The following is a 21181-nucleotide window of genomic DNA, read 5'->3' on the forward strand; positions in this document are numbered from 1 at the left end:
AGGTTTGATTGTGGTTATAGCTAACATCTCTATTTGCATAATTCCATTGTCTGGAATCAAGTCAAATTAGCAAATCCTTTTCATTTCTTATTTACTTTATTAATAGAGTAGCCATCCCTGTATCTAGATGGTCAGCCATATAGTAATCAGAGCTTTCATTAACTCTTTAGCTGCCTGTTGTCTTTGGCTAAAGTCCATATAAAAGAGTGAAATTGACATCTGTGATTTTCTTTGCCTTGGAAAGGGCATCTTTCATTTTTGCTTAGTTAGTATATGTACGAAACGGATTAAGAGAATAAGCACATGGCGTGTATGAAGATGCCTGACTTACTAATTAAACAAAGTGTGAAAACTCTGCAGCGGCTAGTTTCAGGCCCCAGACCTTATCCCCTGGGACCTACCCCCAAAAGGACATTAGTAGGCGCTTTAAGTACATGGAGTAGGTAGGACCAAGAACAGTGAGTAGTAAGCAGTCTTGCAAAGAGCATTTGGGTTCAGGTGAAGATCAAAATCACAGGAGAACCAGAGCTCTGTTTTGTGCTGATGGTGTTCCACAAGGCCATCCATGTTTTTTTCCCTCCCTGGTCTCTGCTCTAACTCGTTGCAAGCTTATTTTGTTTGACCCCTCTCTGGTTTGTAATAGAGAGTCTGCCTAGCCTCCCAGAGCTGGCAGACTCTGGCAGTGGCAAGTCCCAGCTTGAAAAGCAGCTCCCCCTCCTCCCGTTCAAGCTGCCTCTGACCGGCCCCCTGAGAAATCCCCCCTCCTGCTGGAAATCAGACAGGTGCAGGAATGCTTGATAAGGTACAGGGGTCTCTGTTGAGTAGTCTGATTTTTCCATTAAGAAGAAACTGATTACATGTGTATTCTGGTCTAGTCCGTCAACAGTTTTCCTTATTCTCATGAAATAAGGAAATATGAAAAGAAAAAATGTTTTTACTAAACAATGAACACTTACTAAATAAGTCAAAATATAAAATTTGTCACTCTTTCAAAAGCATGGATTACATTGAGTCATGCCTTACAATTTTTGTTTAGAAGAGGACTCTGAATTAGCCAGGTATGTAAAAGTTGAAGTGTTCAAGTCATGGAGATTAAGAAGGGATTTCTTTGTAGGAAAAAAAAGTAAAACTTGTGGGCAAATAAGTATATTTACAGTCCCTGTACCAAGCAAGTGTAGTGACTTTTAGGAGCTTAAAATAGGCTGTACATAACTGGTTTTTCTCATGACATTTTCAAGATTTTTTTTCTCTTTTCTGTTCGTCCTTTTCCCCATCCACTGCAGCTCTAGAATTAGTATGAAATTCTGCTCACCTAAATTCTAAATAATTTTTAGAGATCTGAATTAATATTGAACTAACAAGCTATAAAGCCACACAGAGTTACTACAAGTTTTTCCAAATAATTGGGCACAAATCTAAAGCGAGCTGGAATCACTTTTAGTAAGAACCACAGGAGTAAAACCCAGAATAAAATGTTTCTTATAACCAGAAAGAAAATGGTAATCATGAATAAGAGGTCATTTTTAAACTTCAGTGGCCTACTTTATGTTTGTGTATACCATATAACTAATAAAAATAATTGTCTTACACATCACATGGGACCCAGCACAGGTATCAAGACCTAATAGGCACTCTAAGTACTTGCTTTTGATTCATTTATCATTTTTGAGTTCGCAATCTTCCTTGGGGACTTAGAATCCATTACGAAACGAAGATCTCATCGGGCTTCTGACAGTTCATTTATCAGCTCAATATGACATTAATATATGCTGAGGTCATTGCGTAAAAGTTTTGAAGTTTAGCGAAAATGATCATTTGTTACTGAAAGTCCTTTGTAGTTAGTGATGCTGATCTCCTGGGGCTCAGTTGTAACGCTCATGAAACCCAAGTGATAGGAGACAATCAGGTGAATGCCTTGAAGTTTGAGATGTCCAATTCACTCATTACCTGGAGACAGTATCCCTTTCCCAGACAGGCTCACTCAGATCAGCGCCCAGGAGCAAGACCCCGAGAGACCCATTCACAGGGGACCCGAAGAACAGGCCGCTCTTTCCCATGGTACTGGCCCTGCCTTACATTTGGGGGCCAGGATGGCAGAAAGACTCTCGCTGCTTGCCAGACTGGGCTGAGGGGGGAGATTTTACTCAAATAGTGTCCATGTGACCTTTTACTTACCTTGGATTAGTTGTCCAAAAAAGGGGGTGGTTTGGCGCCCAGCTCACAGGAGTTGAAAGAATTAAATTTGATTAGTGTCTGCATGCCCCTTACACAGTAAGTAGCGTTTAATAGGTACTAAATAAACCAATAACAGCCAGCAGTTGTCGAATACTTCCCTACTGAGTACTGTCTAAAGGCAGCCCTTGCCCTCTGAGAGCTCCTATTTCCAGGGCAGGAGATTGAGGAGAAAAGCAGCAGGTATTAAATGAGGTGACACAGGAAAGAACAGGATATATAAGAAGCCAGCAGAGGATCCCTAAGCTCCTGGAGGGACTGAGAGAGACTTCAAGGGGAAAACTCTTGGGCATTCGTGGGGAGACAAGTAGGCATTTCCAGGAACAGAACCGGGAAGAAGGGCAAAAGCATGGAGGGTTAACAGCTCTTCTTTGTCCCTTCCCTGCTACGATGCTGTTGTTACTTATCCTCCCTGAGTTCCAGGGCATGGAGAGGCAGTGTGTGCAGTTTGTGGCCAAGAACACACACACCATGGCTGCAGTCTGGGTTCCGATCCTGGCGCCGTCAGCGCTGGGATTCGGGCCTCATGTGCCTTCATCTGCACGGTGGGAAAAGAGCAGTAAGAGCTATTTGCAGGATTATCCTGAGGGTTAAACGAGGTAATAGATTTGAGGCAGAAAGGGGATGCTACATGGCTACATGTTTCATGTTAGAGTAAATTTTGTAATTATTTCAACCAGCGATTCCCAAATACCTGCTCTGTGTAGAGCAGAAACAGTCGGTGTTTGGGGGAGAAACCAAAATGAGATAGGGCCCTATGCTCCAGGAAATTTGTAACCTAGTGGCAGAGATGGATAGGTAAACAACTTGCAGCGCAGCTGGAAATTAAAGTAGAGCTACGTGGAGGTTGAAGCAACGTGTGGGAGCATCACTAGGAAAGAAATCTGTTCCAAGGAAGAGGAGGAATTCTTGGGAGAAGTGAGGTTGGTGTAGAATTTTCGCCCAGCGCTTATTTTGGCTGGCTTTGGCTCCGTCGTGTGTGACTCCAGGCGGGTCCCTCCAGGAGCACTGTGGTGCCTATTTCCTTCCCTGTGGCCGACTTTGTCCTGGCTCCTCTCCCATTTGTTTACCTGGATGGCATTCAGACGCTTCCCTTCAAACTGACGCTGGAAGGTAAATACGGTAGGTTTCTACCATCGGCCTAAAGGAGATGCGGGAAGGGCAGGAGCTGAGAGCGGGCACGAACTGGGGACTTTTTCTTTAGTGGGAAGAAGGCAGGTTACAGGGAAGTCCCCAGGCCCTAGGCTTTGGAGCCCTGTCCCAGAATTCCCCTTCCAGCCCCTGCGCTGCTCCTGTTCTGCTGTTGGTTCCCAGGACTCCACCGACTGCCCGCACTCAAAGGCGCCCCCTCTGACTTGCAGGATGCCACCTCCTTTGCTCCCCCAGGGCATTGTGAGGCCCGCACTGTGCCTGGGAAGCCGGATCTGAGAAATCAGAGAAGTGAGAGCAGCACCCTCCCCTGCGCTTGCCAGGCTCTACAGGGGTCCCCATGTCTTCCAGGGGCTACCAGCTCCCACGAAGGAGCTGGGTGTCTACTGACCTCCCCCCCAGTGTCTTTTAACAGTTGAGTCCAAGCTACCCTGTTTCTGGCAGGACCATCTCATGGAAGCTGGTTTGTGCCTGACTCTGCCCCACAGTTTGAGCTCTGATAATGTGCCAACCCACCTTTTTGGTCATTCTGATCCTGGGAAGAGAGGCTTATAAGTCAATGCTAACTCAGTCATCTCTGCCTTTGAAAATCAAGGAAAAGGTGAATGCGGGCTGTATCTCAGAGTTGTGGAAAGGACAAAAGAGGGACACGATTCCAGTAAATGTTCAACTGACAGCCTGATTTTTGCCCAGAGTGGTTTAGGGAATTCTTTCTGCAATGTGGTATGGTAGTTAAGAGCGCAGATGTCCAAGGCACAGCAACTTCAAGTCTTGTCTCTGTCACATTTTTAGCTGAGTGGCCTCAAGCGAGCAACTTTACCTCTCTCAGCCTTAACTGCATCGTCTGTGAAATAGGCATGATAATTCACAGTGCCTCCTCACAGGGTTAAAATGAGTCCTTGAGTTGGTATGTGTTTGAGTGTTTGAAACAGTGCCTGGCACCAGTCAGCATTGTGTAGGTGTGAGCTCCTACACTTGTTATGGAGCACACAGAGAAATTTGGGGTGAACTTGTTCTCCTGATGCCTCATTGGGCATATTTGAGGATCTAATGTCTCTTGAGGCCCTATCCAAGGCTTTGATGAAGTTCAAGTAATATGCATGTTCAATTACTGGGTTAGTGGAAGTTCATTGGCATTCATAGGCTTCTGAGAAAGATTGCTGTAGAGATTTTCCCCCAAATTCTAGAATAGCATAAATGATCTTTTTTCCTAATACATCCCATGCAAACATGAAGACAAATCCCAGCCTGTGGTATGCAGAGCCACACCTCTGTTTGAGGTGCCTGTAGGCTGCTCCAGGGTGTGTGCAAACTGTGGATATAAAGACAGATTTTTGTGATGCAGGTTTCCTTTTTGAGACTCGGACCAGCCTGATTCATTCACCATTGTGTGCTGTGTGCTGTGAAAATTTAAACAGCTTTGAGCTGAACACCTGTGTCTTTGTCCTGGCTCTTGCCTTGCAAAACAGGATTTGATTGGACTTCTCTTTTCAACCCAGTTACCCGCCTCCATGCCTGCATTTCTGCATCCCTAACTCATAGTGCTTCAATCAGCTTTTCAGAAGAAATAGCCAGACTTGAAAGGATGAGAAAATAACCTGAAAATTAGATAGAAAAATCCTCTTTATGTTATGTTTATGTTTGATTAAAAACGACGCACTGTAAAATGCCAGTCCCGTAAGACGATTACAACATCTTCATTATGTCCTTTCCAAGGCGTGTCTGTTTAGCCTTTCGGGAAATAACTGAAACCAGCCTTCCCCCCCCCCACTTGTACTTGGGTAGATTTGCAATCTGCAAAATGACATCAGAAGAATAGAGTAAAAAGTAAGGATCCAGAATCCGCACTTACAGACCCGAATGCCGTAGGCCATTGTGACAGATTATGGAAGACCCAGACCACCGTCCTTTCCTACACTGAGTACTTGCTGGTGCTTCTAGGGGTAAACACTGCTAGGAGTTCAGAAGTGAGTCTGAGATCATCCTGGCTCTCCAGCAGAGTGTCCTCCAGGAGTGCATTGCAACAAATCGCCGTGAGGCGAGGAGACAAGCAAGTGCTATGACGGAGTCAGTTGCGTTGCCTGAATCTTTTTAGTCTTGCATGAAATTCAAAAGAATCAAGGGATTTTTTTTTTTTTTTTCCATGTGGGAGCATCAGGAATGGCCTCAGGGGAAAGGGGCTAGGTTGGATCTTGGACCTTGGGAAGGATTTCTGCAAATAGAGATGGGAGAGAGCATGTTCTAAGCAAAGGGCATGAGGAAAGAGCACAAAAGCCGGGGTCGGGGGAACAAAGGCACAATAGGGAACATCCTGCAAGGGACCCAGTTCCTGGTGTGCTCCCTAAGCTCTGCAATTATTTGCATTTTTCAATTAAATGCCATTGAGGTTATCTCCTTATTTCAAAAAAAAAATCAAAGCTTTAGTTACCATTCTATTAGGCCATCTTGTTCTTGCTGAACAGATCTGTGTTACCGTCTCTCTCTGAAGAGGGCCGTGTTGTAGCTGTAGCTGGTGGTGTAATTGTGGTAGGTGCCCTCATTGCCATAAAGGCAGGTATGTTCACCACAATAGTCATTTATTTCCTTTTAACCCTGTAAAGAAATGAAAATCAGATATAACTGAACTCTGGCTCCACTCTCTCAGATGAGGTTTCTAGAGAAAATGTTATTTTCCCCTTTTTGATGGTTGCTTGGTTTCGTGGATCTGGTGGCTTGAGTGCAGGTGTATTTCTCGGGACTGGTTGGTTGGTGTCTTTCAGAGTTTACAAAGCAGCCTCCTTTCCAGCAGTCCAGCCGCTCCCCTCACATATGGGCGAGCCCATGTTTGCCAAGCAGCAGACTCAAATAAAATCCTCCCTCCCTGGACAAAAGACATGCATAATTGGAAAGTCACCTTTAAGGCTAAGTAGCTCTGCGCAGCAAAAATATTTACCAGCTTTTAACAGAAACATGTGAACAAAAGATTATTCAAAGAACCTAACCCTGTCATTATAACTATGTGAGTCTACGGTTTCATGGTCTCTATTTATTTACTATTGACTAAGGATGGTAACCACATTGATCTCTTCCGAGAAGCCGTCTGTGGGCTCTACCTTCTTTTTGTTTCCTCTGCCTCCTAAAGCATTTCCTTGAATGCTCATGTGCTCCATAACTCTCTTTCCTTCTGCCTCTCACTCATGCTTGTCTTTTACCCACATCTGCCCTGCTCCCTGCCCACTTTTCCCACTTCCTCTGGACTTGACCATCCACCATCCTTCTGGATATCCCGCTCTGCCTGGCGCATTTTGACCCTGCAGTCATTTGTAGACCCAGCTCATTTAATGGATATTAATTGAGAGCCTCCTCCCTGCTGACATGATGCAGTCCAAGAAATGGGTTTTCAAAGGCAGCACTTGCCCTTTGGGTGCTCATAATGTCGTGAGGTGAGACGGGCAAGTAAACAGCCCATTACAAGACAGAAGTGCTGGTGCAGCTGAAATTCTGCTGCAGAGGGCAGCAGGAGGCTTTAGCGACCCATGGGAGGACCAAGGAGGATTGGAAGATGAAACCTGCCCCAGCCCAGGCCCTCCTGGGGCTGCCTTCTCCAGCCCCCTCCACCTTCCTGTCTGCTCCTTGGCATTCCATAAAGACCCCTGTCTCAGTACTTCGTAGGCTATAGGTGTGTGCTTATTCTGTCCAGCCAGTTCCTATGAGTAATTGTACACCTCTAAGTTGAGAGCGGGTAGGACACATTCTGTAAACTGTGACTTCCTGTGACTTTACTTTATCTGTAAAGTAAGAATGGAGACTTAGAATTCTTGCCATCGTTTTTCTGGTTTGAAAAAAATAAAACCTTATGATTATCAGCTAAAACAAGTACATATTTATATGGAAAACCATATAGATGTTTTGCCTTTATTCTGTGATGATGCAGACATGATATAAAAGTGAATTTCTTTAGTAGAATTAATTTAAGAGAAATTGTTTTTTTTTTAAATAGTTCTGAATATGAAAGTTTGTTACCAATGCCAAAACAGTAGTCTTGAAGGAAATGTATGGTCAGAAGGAAATTCTACTTCCTTGGATAGACTTTGACTCTAAAAGTCTCTGCTTTCTGTCTTAAAAAAGAGAAGCTGAACTGATTGTTAAATCAAATATGTATACTAATGCAGTTTAGTGAACCTTCCAAAAATCATTTTGAAGTGATTCGAAAGATTCTAGGAAGTATAAGGATTTGGGTTGTTTCTAAATTCAGTAGCCCATGATTTTTAAAGATGTTGAGTCTCAGTTTGAGTCCTCAGGATTCATCACCATTAGTAGAAAACTTATTTAACAGTACAGGGCAATTCATGGTAAGCCTTACTAGACCACTTCTTATGTGTGCAAGAGCACCAAAATGTAACTGGGTTTTCTCCACCATCAGTGCACATAGCATTTGGAAATTTAGAAATTCAGAATCACTTGCTGTCAGGCCAGGCTCTACTGCAAGTTGTCATTACAGGTGGTATTGAGTATTCAGAAGTCTGCCTTGATTATTTTTTTAATTTCATTTTCATTATAAAGCCTTCCCGGAAGATGGTTTTGTTTTATAAGTTTAATTCAGTTTAGCTAGTATTTATCATTTATTATTTGGGCAGGCCCTGGAAGGCTCATTAGGAAGATCAAATACACAGTATAATTAACCGCCGATGTAAGAAAAACTGCCAAGCAAAGTGTTTAAAACCAGATTATTTTATCACCCCTTTTATGAATTTCCAGTGTAATAGAGAAGATAGGACAAATAAGGGAGCGTGTAGTTAGCCAATACCATGAGTTTTATAGAGGGACAGAAAGACCTGAAGTAACCGCAGGTGGGTTAGGCAGACAAAAGCCTCATTTAAGAAATGAATTGTAAATGGCATTTTGAAGGCAGAGGTGGCAGCATTGTAACGACCTGACCTGAGCACGCCTATCGTGAGAGCCAAGAACAGCCCAAGTTCATGGTGACTAAAGAGGACTAGACAAGGGGATCCACTGGCAGTAAACATTGCCTACTGAAGACTCGTTAACAGAATGTCTTTTTATTTTTTAAGATTTATTGATTGATTGATTGATTGATTGATTGATTTGACAGACAGAGATCACAGGTAGGCAGAGAGAGAGGAGGAAGCAGGCTCCCCGCTGAGCAGAGAGCCCGATGCGGGACTTGATCCCAGGACTCCGGGATCATGACCTGAGCCGAAGGCAGAGGCTTTAACCCTCTGAGCCACCCAGGTGCCCCCAGAATGTCTTTTTAAACAGATCATGCTACTGACCTATGCTTATGTCAGTGGTGATTTTTTTTAATTTTAATATTCTCTGTTTTTTGGATAAATGATGCATGTTCGTTGTTCAAAATTTTAAAGTTACAGAATGGAAGACTGAGTGATCAGTCTTTCTCCCATTCCTGACTCCAGCTAATCAGTTCCTTTTCCTAAAGACCACCAATGTTGTTAGTATCTTCATAAAATTTTTCTAACATGTATACGTACAAATATACATTTTGTCCCCTTTAAAATAAATGGTTACATACCACAAGTCCATAATTGCTTTCAAGATGTTTTGGGTCCAGATATGTTTTAGAATTCAGAATTTATTGGATTTCAGAAAAGCAAAATGACACTTATTGCATAAATTACTTAATATCTACAGGGCGTCTGAACAGCATGCCATAATCAAACATAATTGACCAGGAACCTGAATAGTCACACCAAATGGGATAAATAAGAAGCATAAATAGCTTCATGTCCGTTGCATTCAGGTGTTACTGTCAAATAGGTTTGGGCATTAAACTTGAAATTTGGGGTTTTTAAAGCTTTTTAGATGTTAGAATTGTTCAGATAAAGGATTGTAGCCTAGAATGCAGGCTGTTCTATACCCTGCTGTTGTTTTTTAATTAGTAGTGTATATTGGAAGTCATTCCATATCAGTACATAAAAAGCTTCCTCATCCTATAAGCAATTAGAATTGATTCATATACTAGACTTCTATTAGAAAGTAACTTAAGTACATATGTAGTGCTTTGTGTACTTATACATTTATGTGTATATAGATATATGAGACTCATATGTATTGGTGCAATTTAGAGCAAAAGCAGGTCTCGGTCAATTTTTTCTAAGGCTTTGTACAATAGTGCCTTTTTTTTTTTTAAGTATAAACAATAATACCATTTTATGAAACACACACACACACAGACACACACAGTTGAGCCAAACCCAACAGAGCCACAATATACAACATTATAATTTGTTCGGTGTGGGGTTTAAGAAAAAAAAAAGCCTGGGGAACTGGAATTTACTTTTCAGTATTCCTTAGGAGAATTCTTTGCCAAGTAAACATATGCAGGTTTATCTGTAACATCATTACCATTATCCTTTGTAGCCTCCTTGCTACCAGGAAAGGCAAGAGGCTGTTTCAATAAGGGAGACACTCTTTTTAATTGGTGCGTCAGCACCAATGACTGAAGGAGAGAGACTGGTAATAGCATGCGCTGTTGTCACCGTGCACCGGTGTTTCGGCAGTGAAGTCTGACTAAATAAGGCAATGCCCAAGTGAGCCTTATCAGTGCTTGACCGCAGTGATGGACGGGCAGCTGCTGAGCGGTGCCTGTCCGCCCGCTGGCAGTCCCTTAACCTCCTGGCAGAGGTGCGCTCATCACCTCCCCCTGGAGTTCCTACCTGCAGAGCCCCGAGTGGTCGCCGCCTGCCTTTTATTTTCTATAAAACTGAATGTGAAACTTAAAAGCCTCTAGAGAGGCTGAAAGAGAGCTCAGCTTACTGTTCCAAAAATGTGTTATGCATGTAAGCATACTTATTTTTAGTGATGTGTCAGGGGAGATTTTGTTGAAGAGTTCATTCACCACTCCTGGCTCCCAACAGCTCTGTCCCCAGCCGCCACAGCGCCGCCCCAGCCCGCCTCCCCAGGCTGGGGCCCGCCCCCCCTCCCCTGAGGCAGGAGACTCACAGCCGCTGCCACCCCTCGGACTCCTTGGGTGCAGGCTGCAGGGCAGGGAAAGGAGGAAGCGAGGAAGTGGAGGAGAAGTGGGGGAAAGAAACTTCTAATCCCATCTAGTCCATCAGCTTGCCTTTTTGCTTTTCATTTCTCCGGTCTCCGTCCTGCATCGTCTATATTTACCATTCTGTGTATTTATAAAAAGAAAATGGGGCAGATTTTTTTTTTTTTGTAGGCATCAATCCAAAGGTACAATTCAAATGCCAGCAATGCCAGATCTTCCGTTAATATTAGTATTCCAGCCTACAAACTGGGCTTCTGATCCAGGCTTGGCTGTGCAGTGCTTGGGGCCTGGGGGGTGGCTGTGCCCATGTGGACGTGTGAAAGAGCTTCCCGGAGCACGCAGTTGTGTGCTGTAGCGCTCTACAACAGAGCTGAGAGATTACAGTCCATGTGGGGTCACAGCGCTGACCTGGATTCATCACTGGTGTCCATCTTCTGGCCCCCTTCACTGTCCCTCCCCCAGCCTTCTCCCTTCCTCCCTTCCTTCCCTCTCTCCCTCCCTCCTTCCTTTTGTTTTCCTAACCTTTAGCTTGGAAGGTTAAAATAATCCCATTTCTCAGGTCCTGGCTTTCTGTCTACAACCCTCAATGGAAGGGCCCTCTCTTCTTTTCCCTCTTTCCCCTTTATCAGTTTCCCCAGGCCCATTCCCTTCCCCTCCATGACCGCCCAGTGATAAATGTTGATTTTACGCCATTGATTCTGTGTGAATAGAAAAGCATAGTGTTGTTTCTAGATATTTTTAGTTTATATGAATGGCACTGCATCACACCGCTCATTTTCTTCTATTTGTAATCATTTAACATACTAATAACATTTTTTTATTTTTTATATAATGCTAAAGTTTTGTTTATTTTATTTTATTTTATTGCCAGTCAAGACTATTTTAAGATGTACATCTGGCCTCCATGCAGGCATAAGTACACCTGGGCTGTTGGTTCTGACTGCTATACAGTATTCTAAAGTACACATGCGTCTGAATTTTTGTAGCATCCCCCCAGTGATGGATGCCTAGTTTGCCTCTAACACCCCACTGTCACAAACACCACTATAATAAACGTTGTGTTCAACTCTCTTTCAAAAGCCAAGATGAAGTTCATTAAAGTGCCTGTAGGAAAATCTTGGGGGTACCTAGTACCTGTTTAAATGCAAATGTATACATTCTAAAGTTCTTTAAAATTCTTCTGTAGTATGGAATAATGTTGGTACCCACCACAGAATGAGTATTCTTGGCATCTCTGTCCTGATGGCACAGAAAAAAATAAAACTTTCTGATAGAGTATGGAATGCATTCTGTGGTTGGACAGATAGCCTCTGGGTCCTCTGTTTTAGAATTAAAATATTCACACATCTTCCCTAATAATAGTTTGAGTCTTTGATAGGCAGAGCTTGGCAGAACATTCTAGACTAGTATGGGGGACTGATCTTATTCACACTCTGTAATTTAAGGTCATGAAGTGGGGGAAGAACACAGGCTTTGCAGTCAGGGAATGTCTTAAGTCTACTTTGAGCAAGTTATTTCATCTCTCTTAGCCCTTGTTTCTTCGTCAATAAAATTAGGATTATTGAGCTCTCCCCATAGGACCATCAAAAGGATTAAATAAGCTAATAGGTGAAATGGACCTTGTTTAACATCTGACATATAGTAAGCCTCTCATAAGGGGTAACTGTGGAACATTAGAAAAGTCTCCTCACCTCAGATTGGATTAGACAGCCTCTCACACATATTTCCAAGAGTAGGCATTGTCATTTTTCTGTAGCCTCTCCCCATCTTCCATCTGTTGTAATGTCAAAGATGGCTGACGGTTGGCACTCCTGGGAAGGGAGAGGCTGGCGGTGGGCGGCACCAGTGGTTATAAGAAAAGGACAGGGTGTGGGAGGGGGAAATCCAACTGTGTTTAAGATTTATCCCATGACCTAATATCATCAAAGTATGAATGTGAGGAGATAATTGTGGGCTGAGTGAGGTCAGGATTGGGTAGCTCATACTGAGCACAGTGGACAGATGAGAATGGGTCTGGCACATCTTGGGGAGCCAGGGCTGGGAACTTGGATTCTGGCGATCAGAACACGGAGCATCCTCTACAAACTCTCATGAAAGCAGTGTATGCTTCTCAGGCTTCAGTTAGAAATCTGTCCGAGACTTGCTTCCAAAGAAAGTGGCGTTGTTTCAGTGTGTTAGCTACTAAGACTGGGTCTGTTTGCCCGAAATAATTGGATAAACACATCTGTCCACTTAGTATTTTCAGCTCTCTTAACCAGTTTGGCTCACCGAGGGATCAGGAGGGTTTTTGCTCCCACTATATTAAGGCAAGCCTTAAATGCCCGAGTGACCACTGGTAACATTCAGATCTGGGGAGGACAATGGTAAGCTGAGTGGGTTTAGCAGTGAATATCCAGCTGATTACTAGTTTTAAGTGTAGCTCACAGGATTGATAAGAACCTTTTATCTGAACGATCAACTTAGTGAAAGTTCATTTTATTGGGATTATATTTGACTTAAATACAAAAATCAGTGTAATAAGCAAACAATTATTACAAGTTGGCAGATTTCCCGCCATAACATTTTAATTATTTCCAGCTGATAGGCAGCATAATGTGGAAGAAAGAGCATGGGCTCTTTCATTCAACATACCTGGGTTCAGTCCTGATTCTGCTGGGTACTTTGGGCAAAACCCTACGTATCAGAGCTTGACTCCTTATACGTAATAGAATAATAACCTTGAAGGACTACTGCAAGAGTCCAGTGCAATAATTTCGTTCACAAAGTGTTTATTAGCAAAGTTCCTGGAATATATATGCCGAGTAATTGAATGGGAGTATATATATATTATCAGTGTGTGTGTTTGTACACACACATTATAGTAGTGATATAAATAGGAAAATGTTGATTTTTGCATTTCTCTAGGGACTTCAGATCATTTTTCAATGTCAAACTTAATTCTAGGATATTTATTGCATGGTTACGCTATGCTTTGTAGAACCTACAGTAGTTAGTAGTTAGTAGTCAGTAGTCAGTGTATTGCCGTCTTTCCTCCCCACCTTGCTTTCCCCGACGCCTTCCTACCTTTTGTGTGGGCTGTTCCTTCCTTGCCTCTCTGTCCCATTCATTTCAATGCTAAAAAGAAAGTGAGGCACGCCTGGATGGCTCAGTCAGTTAAACGTCCAGTTCTTGGTTTCAACTCAGGTCATGATCTCAGGTTCCTGGGATTGAGCCCCAAGTCAGGTTCTGCACTTAGCAGCGGGCAGGGTAGAGGGGGCAGGGGGTGGAGGAGAGTCTGCTTAGGGTTCTCTCTCTCCCTCTGCCCCCTCCCCTGCTCATGCATTCACTCTCTCTCTCGCTCAAATAAATGTTTTTTTAAAAGGTGAATGCAATAGTAGTATAGTTAATTGAAAAAAATAAATGGGAAACATCTGTCTGCTGAAAAGTATCCCAGTTCTTGGCAGTCACACTTGAAACAGCCGTCTCTGCACATCCTCACATTGTCCCCTAAGGATGGCAGGTCCCCTGACTTTCACCACACCGTATTGCTGGTGAAGCTTTTCCCCAGCTAGGCAGGAATATGACTACTTTGCATCCTATATGTCTGTTATAGAACCCCCTACCATGTCATCACCATGGGTGCTGGCCTAGGGAGGCTGGGGTCACATAATACAGACCCCTCCCCCCAGTGTGTGTGTGTGCACGCGCGTGCATGTGATGTAACCATTTCCCCTCTAGGCCTGACCTTCCTGGTCCACATATAAATGAGTTGGAACAAAATGATTTGAGGTCTTTCTCCATTTCCAGATTTTGTAAAATATGTTGATGTAATGATTAATAACTTGAGCTTTAATTAGCAGATCACAGGATATTTAAAGACTGTGGCCAACATTAGAGATCGACTTGTAAAAATAATCTGCCATGAATCCTTGAGGACACTTGGGCTTTGCTCATAGGTATAAACACCTACTGCTAGATTTTTTTTATCTGTTTGTTATAAAATATATACAATGTGGGGCACCTGGGTGGCTCAGTGCTTAGGCCTCTGCCTTCGGCTCGGGTCATGGTCTCAGGGTCCTGGGATCGAGTCCCACATCGGGCTCTCTGCTCTGCAGGGAGCCTGCTTCCTCCTCTCTCTCTCTCTCTGCCTGCCTCTCTGCCCACTTGTGATCTCTGTCAGATAAATAAAATCTTTAAATATATATATATATATATATATATATATATACATATATACATATACATACACACACAATGTGAGTTCTTACTTTCCACAGATGATCTGATTGCTGTGTACAAGCCATTATTTCTTAATCATTCTAGTTGTAGGAAAGTTTTTAATTAGAAGGTACAGCTCCCTCTCCTACTTGAATCTGACTTTATTTACCAAAGCAAAAGAATTCTTCAGATTTAGCAGGAAGACTATTATCACTTAAAAAAAAAGTAAAGAAAAAGAGGTCTAGTTTTTACTTGTATGTAATAAGCAGATTTCTAGAAATAAGTGTAGCTGCACAGTTTCTGAATATTCAAGCTGAAGGAGATCTTTAGAATGCCTTACTTTTCTTTTTTTTATTTTTATTTTTTTTTAATTTTTTTTAATGATTTTATTTATTTATTTGAGAGAGAGAGAGAGAGCATGAGAGGAGAGGTCAGCAGGAGAAGCAGACTCCCCGCCGAGCAGGGAGTCTGATGTGGGACTCAATCCCAGGACTCCAGGATCATGACCCGAGCTGAAGGCAGTCGCTCAACCAGCTGAGCCACCCAGGTGCCCCATAGAATGCCTTACTTTTCCCAGGGAGTCGCACACCTCAGAGTTTCTCAGGTCTTACACAGGAGGCAGGGGAAAGCTGAGGAGGTGGAGATAGGCACCTGTAAGCTGTGACATCAGCACTTTTATCCCGTTTTGTATAGGGTAGGGGAAATTAGGTTAAGTTTGGTTATAAGAGCAAATTAAAGGAACTCCGTGAGGCGTCTGCCTTCCAATCAAATCATGACCCTCAGGTCCTGGGATCCAGCCCCATGGTGGGCTCCCTGCTCAGCAGGGAGTCTGCTTGTCCCTCTCCCTCTACCCTTCCCACCCCCTGCTCCTTTTCCCTCTCTCTCACAAATAAAATCTTAAAAAAAAAAAAAAAAAAAACGGAATTGTTCTCATTCTGACTTCTTCATTTCATAGATGAGGACACCGATATGTCAGAGGGAGGTGAGAGGCTTCTGGTCATAAATAGTAAGGAATCAGCAATAGAAGCCAAATCTCTTACACCCCATGCAAAGCTCCTCTGCAAGTGCTCAGACCCCTGAAGAAGCAACAGACCCAGCGGCAGCCAGGATCAGGAACACAAAGTGATGAAGCCCATCGGCCATGCCTTCAGAGGACTGAATGCATGAGGCTGTGTCTGAGGAAGTGAAGACCACTAGGGCCTTCACTATTATCTTCTACTTGCCTTCCAAATTTACTCTGTGGTTTACTTTCAAAACTTAAGCCTCCTGTCAGGTAAAAATTTTTGTTGATGCAATTTTAGATCAGCTCTCAATGAAATTGGAACCATGTTGGAGAAGTTGAACAAGGTAGATCTAAAATCACAAGTATAGCCCATACCAGCTCTTCATTGCTCAAGGAAAATTAGACCTCTGTGACCTTAGGCAAGGAACCACTTCAGGCTGGCCACATACCCAGTCACAAATAGACACTTTCTGTCTCCATATCTACATACCGGGGCTTCCAGAGTAGAAAGAGTGGCCCGTGGGTTGTGGTAGCTTCTAACTGGTAACAATTCTATGGGTGTGTCTGGGCGTGTCTTCAGATTTGCAGATCTCATGATATCCCCACAACAAACACACTGACAACCAGTCTGTGCCCCCAAGACTTTTAAGTAATCTGCCCGTGGTTGCAGAGCTTGCACATGGTGGGACCAGGACGCACATGCAGTTCCTCTGACTAGAGCCCTCATCAGCTCTCTGCTGCCCCTGCTTCACTTGCGTAGTCACACTTGTTGTCCTTCTCGTGAAGGTTAAGGATTACATGAGTTTGGCACAGTCTGATGCCTGATGCTGTCTGATCACTATTTTCTGGTTGCATGTCACAAAGGTACAGAAATAGCATATAGATGGCTTCCCTTTGTGTAGAAAAGGAGGAAATAGGAATTCACATTCCAGTCTTGTTATACACTCAAAGAAACTCTGGAAGAGTCTTTAAAAAACAGCAATACTGGTTTAGCTGTGGCTGGGTTAATACCAGGATATGAAGAAGGGGCAAAGTAAGAGGGAGACTTTTCCCATTATTTTTTCATATTGAACTATTTTTGAATATATTACTTATTTAGCAACTGAATATATTTTTAAGTTATTCAATTAATTAAGTGGATAAATACTATCTATAATGATGTTGAGTGTTCTACTCCCAGCTTTATCTGTAGTTTCTGTTCTTAGGGTCTAACTCTGCAAAGTAGGACCTACCACTATTCAGTTCCCAACAAGAGTAGGTAACTTGCTCTGGGTTACAGGCTAGTGAAGGTGAGGGCTAATTTGCATCCAGGCAGCCTGATTCGAGAACTCATGTGCATAACCATTATAGGCAGGGATTAGACAGACAGCAAGAAATTCAATTTTGACTATGTTCCAATATGAGGTAAGAGATATTTTTAGTTTGGTACTTTTGAAGTCTGTGAATCCTAAATAATGTGTCCACATCTATAGAGCAAGTCCAGGGAGACCGTGAAATTTCCATTATGCTAATCTAATCCAAGGATTACATTTATGCTGTGGTTGTAACAGCGCGCTGTGGATTGAGGTATTGGGTTTTCAATGCCAAGTATTACAAATGCTGAGACACCCAAGGACAGGCTGAGGGCAGTAGGCTGAGGACAGGCAGAGGGAATAGTGAGAGCCTCCAGATGGCAGGAGACAGCAGAGAGCAGGATGGATGACAGGGTGGCCTTAGGGTGATCAAGCAGGCAGAAGGCTTCCCATGCCACTACCACAGGGATGAAATGACCACTGTAGGGGGTTTGCTGTGTGTCACTCACTGAAACCCCAGGGAAAGACAGTAACCTCAACATCTTATAAAGGTCTGAGGGAGGCCCTGCAACCTGGTTCAAAAAAAAAAACCATATCTTGGAGCAAAATCACTTGAGAATCTGGTGTAGCTAATAATCACTTGTTCCTTGATAGCACTGAAATACTCTTATTTAAACTAAAAATTGTCCCTAAAAGTTTATTCTATTTAAGAATCAACTCATGTGAAAAGAAGAAACATATATGCTAATTTAGAGCATAGCTGGAAAAAACTATCTTTTAGTAAATTCGGGCAATGAGGAAAAACAAGTATTCACAGAAAGAAAAGATTACCGTGGGGGAAATCTATGGCTTGACTAGGATTTCGGGGTATGGAGGGTGCATGCACAATTCTCTTCCATTCAGATTTGTTCCCACCACTCCCTAGCTCATAACCCAGAGTAGATAAAGCTCTTGGAACAGATCATACAAGTTAAACCTGGCATATAAAAAGCACTTGGGAAATGCTAATGGAAATTATCATTGTCTCCATCATCAAAACACTTGCCTGATTAACTTACTACAGCAAATTCATCCCAGGTGTTTCTATTTCTCCAGAGTATATGTCACTGAGCTGACTAGAAAGATTCTGCCCCTGTCCTTGTGTCTCGCGCCGTCAGTGCTGCCTAATAACCAGAGGCAGGGCTGACCTCCAGGCCACAGTGACCACAGACGACAGCTCACTGCCCTGCCCACGACTTCATAGCTCAGTGTGGCCTTGTTCAGGTCGCGTGAAACACGGGCCTGTGGCTGCTGTAAACCTCCTGGTCCCATCCCATCCATTCACCCCTCTGTACAGTCCCCCAAACCCAGAAATGTGGCCTGTGCCTCTTTGTTTTCATTTCCTACCACCTATAGCTTTATGGATTTATTTGTCTGTCTAATATCTGTTTCTCTCCCGAGCTCTTCAAGAAATATGATAGAATTTCTCTTTTCCCTTACCCCATCCTTCCTAGAAACAATGACACATAAGCCCTTTGTTTTAATTTTGGGACATGTGTGATCTGTTATGTGTGTGTGTTTTAGTTGATAATACCAGAAGCACACAATATAATAAAAGTTGAACTAGTAATTAAGATGTTATTTAAAAATGTCTTTTCAAGTGCTAATAATCATTTAAGGTTTGGGGGGGTTGTGTGTGTGTGTGTGTGTTTTAAAGATTCTATTTACTTATTTGACAGAGATCACAAGTAGGCAGAGGGAGAAGGGGGGGGGAAGCAGGCTCCCTGCTGAGCAGAGACCCTGATGCAAGGCTCCATCCCAGTACCCTGAGATCATGACCTGAGCCAAAGGCAGAGGCTTAACCCAGATGCCCTGTTTTTTTTGTTTTTGTTGTTGTTGTTGTTTTTTAAGCCACAATTGGTCTCTTCCCTCCCTTGATTCTGACCTAAGAAGGTGACTCTCATAAAGGCCTTTCTGTCCCTGTATTCTCAGAGCAGGGAGGGCAGAAGAGCCCACTTCCTGTCCGTGTTATAGGAAGAAAATCCTGGTGATGGAACTGCAGTTACATTAAGGGATTTGAAGTTCCTTTAGGGACATTATGTTTCCATTATCTGTTGTGCTGTAGCCACAATTATACTCCCATTGGCAGCATTTCCATGGCAGGTTCCTGATCCAGACTTGTAAATACATGATTTATCCTAAAGAGTTACATGTGGTTGTGGCAGAAGAGACGCTCACATTTTTTGGTCACGCTGCCTTTAAGAATGAGCTTGGACCGTATTTTAGGAAAAGAAAAGATAGACTGGGAAAGCCTTAGGTAATTTTCATTCCTAAAAGACTACCAAGGAGTCTGGCAGTGCATTTGGGAAAGAAGCTTAAAGAACTAAAGGGTAATTTATTTCGGGTTGTGTTTTCATGATATTCAGAACATGATGATATTCAGTAACACTTGGGTGCCTTCTAGTAAAAACAGGCATCTCTGTATTGATCCATTTTCTTCATCTCTGTTTTTGCTACTGTGTAGATGAATTTGAAAGCGGGTAGCCCTAACTACATGTAACCAAATAGTCTACTAATGGCCCTTCTTTTGTTAGGGACATTTAAAAGTGGTTTCATATTAATTGACAAGTCTGTGTGAGTGAATGCTTTCTTAACATAGTATTTCTGAGATGGTTTTCCTGATCATTCCAGAAAACAAAAGCCCAGTCTTATTTCCTCCCTGTCTGGATAGTAAAGTTTTTTTCAGCCAAAAAAAAAAAAAAAAAGAGAGAGAAACAAGTAGCGTCTTAGCTGACAGCCAGTCAGTAATCTGGTCGTTTCTAAGAGCCCAAGCAGTCAGAGTAAATACCTCTCAAGTAAATAGGCAGAAATTTGGGTTTTATCCTTCAGCTCCCTAGACTGGCTGGATGGATGGGATCATATCCATCCCATATTCAAATCCAGATTTGAATCCCACTGTCAGCAAAACGAGTATGTCAGAGCATTTGTACATTAAGGGCTTGAGGCGAAAGTTCCTGGACTTGTAAAATATTTCCTTAAAAGTTAAGTGTCTTCCGGTTCTTCATCACAAATGCTGCCTTTAGGCTAGCTTTGAACTTCCAAAATTTACAAGACCTCAGTGGGCTCTTTCTCTAGAAAGATGTCTTACATTGTATTTAATTTTTAATGATTAGTGTGAATTTCCGACCTATTTTTCTTCCCTGAAGGAACAGCATAACTCCAAGTAAAAACTTACCCGCTCGGTGCTAGGTAGAAAGGGCACAAACTGATGACAACGGAAGAGGGTGGGGGTCCGTTAGGAGAGGCAGGTTAGAACCAAGTGTTTCTTTGAATATCTGTTTATAAAGGCTCAGAAATGAAAAAGCTGGCTTTTTAGAAGGTGCATGTAATTTCTCTTAAGTCTCTCTCAATAGATGCATAATATTTTACAAAATTCATATCTGGAAGTTCGTCTTTGAGAAATTATTCTGCAAATATGCCAGTAGTACTCGGCCAAGAGCTGGAGGTGTCTTGATTTTTCCTTTCGTCATTGTTGCTGTTTCTCTGTTTGCTTTTGAGTTTTCAGTGGCTGCTCCATGGGTCCCTCCCACGCCTTATCCCTTCCCCATCCTGGCCCCCCCACCCCACCTCATGGGTGGGAAGCACCTGGGATGTGGAGAGTGGGCGCTAAGCTGACCTGGATGATAGAGTCTCGCACAGCTTGACTCCAAGCCAGAGCACAATTGGATTACGTCAAAAAGGGAAAAGGTGCCACGTGCATTTGCCGTGTTTCTTCACAGAGCAGGCCAACTTAAATATAGCCTACGACCACAACTTGTCCAGAATTAAAATAGCCCAGAACAAGTGGCAAATGGCAGGCAATGGGGCTCTTTGCCAAGAGACGGCTGAGGGACAGGGAAAATGGGCTTTTGAGATGGATCCTACAGGCTCCAATAACAACAGCAAATAGGACACCCCGGGGTCCTACTTCATAACTTAAATTTCAGGTCAATGTAAACTCCCAGAGCGTAAAAGAGAAGACTGGTAAAAACACTCAGAAGCTCGTAAGGCTTCTGACTGATTAAAATGTGCCGTATTCTTAATGTTAAATTAAAATCTGGTTACTGGATTCCAGTTTCATGATTTCTCCTCTAGAGTCAAGGACAATACCATTGCAATTAGGTTTTCCAGACATAGGAACATTTTTAAACCATGAATTGAATTACATCATAACCCTGTAATAAAGCCTTAGTTTGACAAAGGAACCTGGTGCTGGACATAATGAGATTATAATTTAAAAATGTAAGCAGCCCTGGCTTAACTAGTTACCAGGGGGCA

The 21181-nt window shown here is 42.9% G+C and overlaps 1 protein-coding gene and 1 long non-coding RNA gene across 4 annotated transcripts in view; one reads left to right on the top strand and one right to left on the bottom strand.

Annotated features, from left to right (window-relative positions):
- The window catches only part of JPH1 (junctophilin 1), an 83096-nt gene that overhangs the window by 22161 nt on the left and 39754 nt on the right, over positions 1-21181 (top strand). The window lies entirely within an intron of this gene.
- Positions 5523-6209, bottom strand: LOC116874497. Its single transcript, XR_004384012.1, has 2 exons — positions 5810-6209; positions 5523-5593 (listed from the first exon to the last, which is right to left on the bottom strand). It is a non-coding gene; the product is annotated as an uncharacterized LOC116874497 (long non-coding RNA).

Source organism: Lontra canadensis, unplaced genomic scaffold (assembly GCF_010015895.1).
Source record: "Lontra canadensis isolate GAN:19392208 unplaced genomic scaffold, GSC_riverotter_1.0 scaffold37, whole genome shotgun sequence".
NCBI lineage: Eukaryota > Metazoa > Chordata > Mammalia > Carnivora > Mustelidae > Lontra > Lontra canadensis.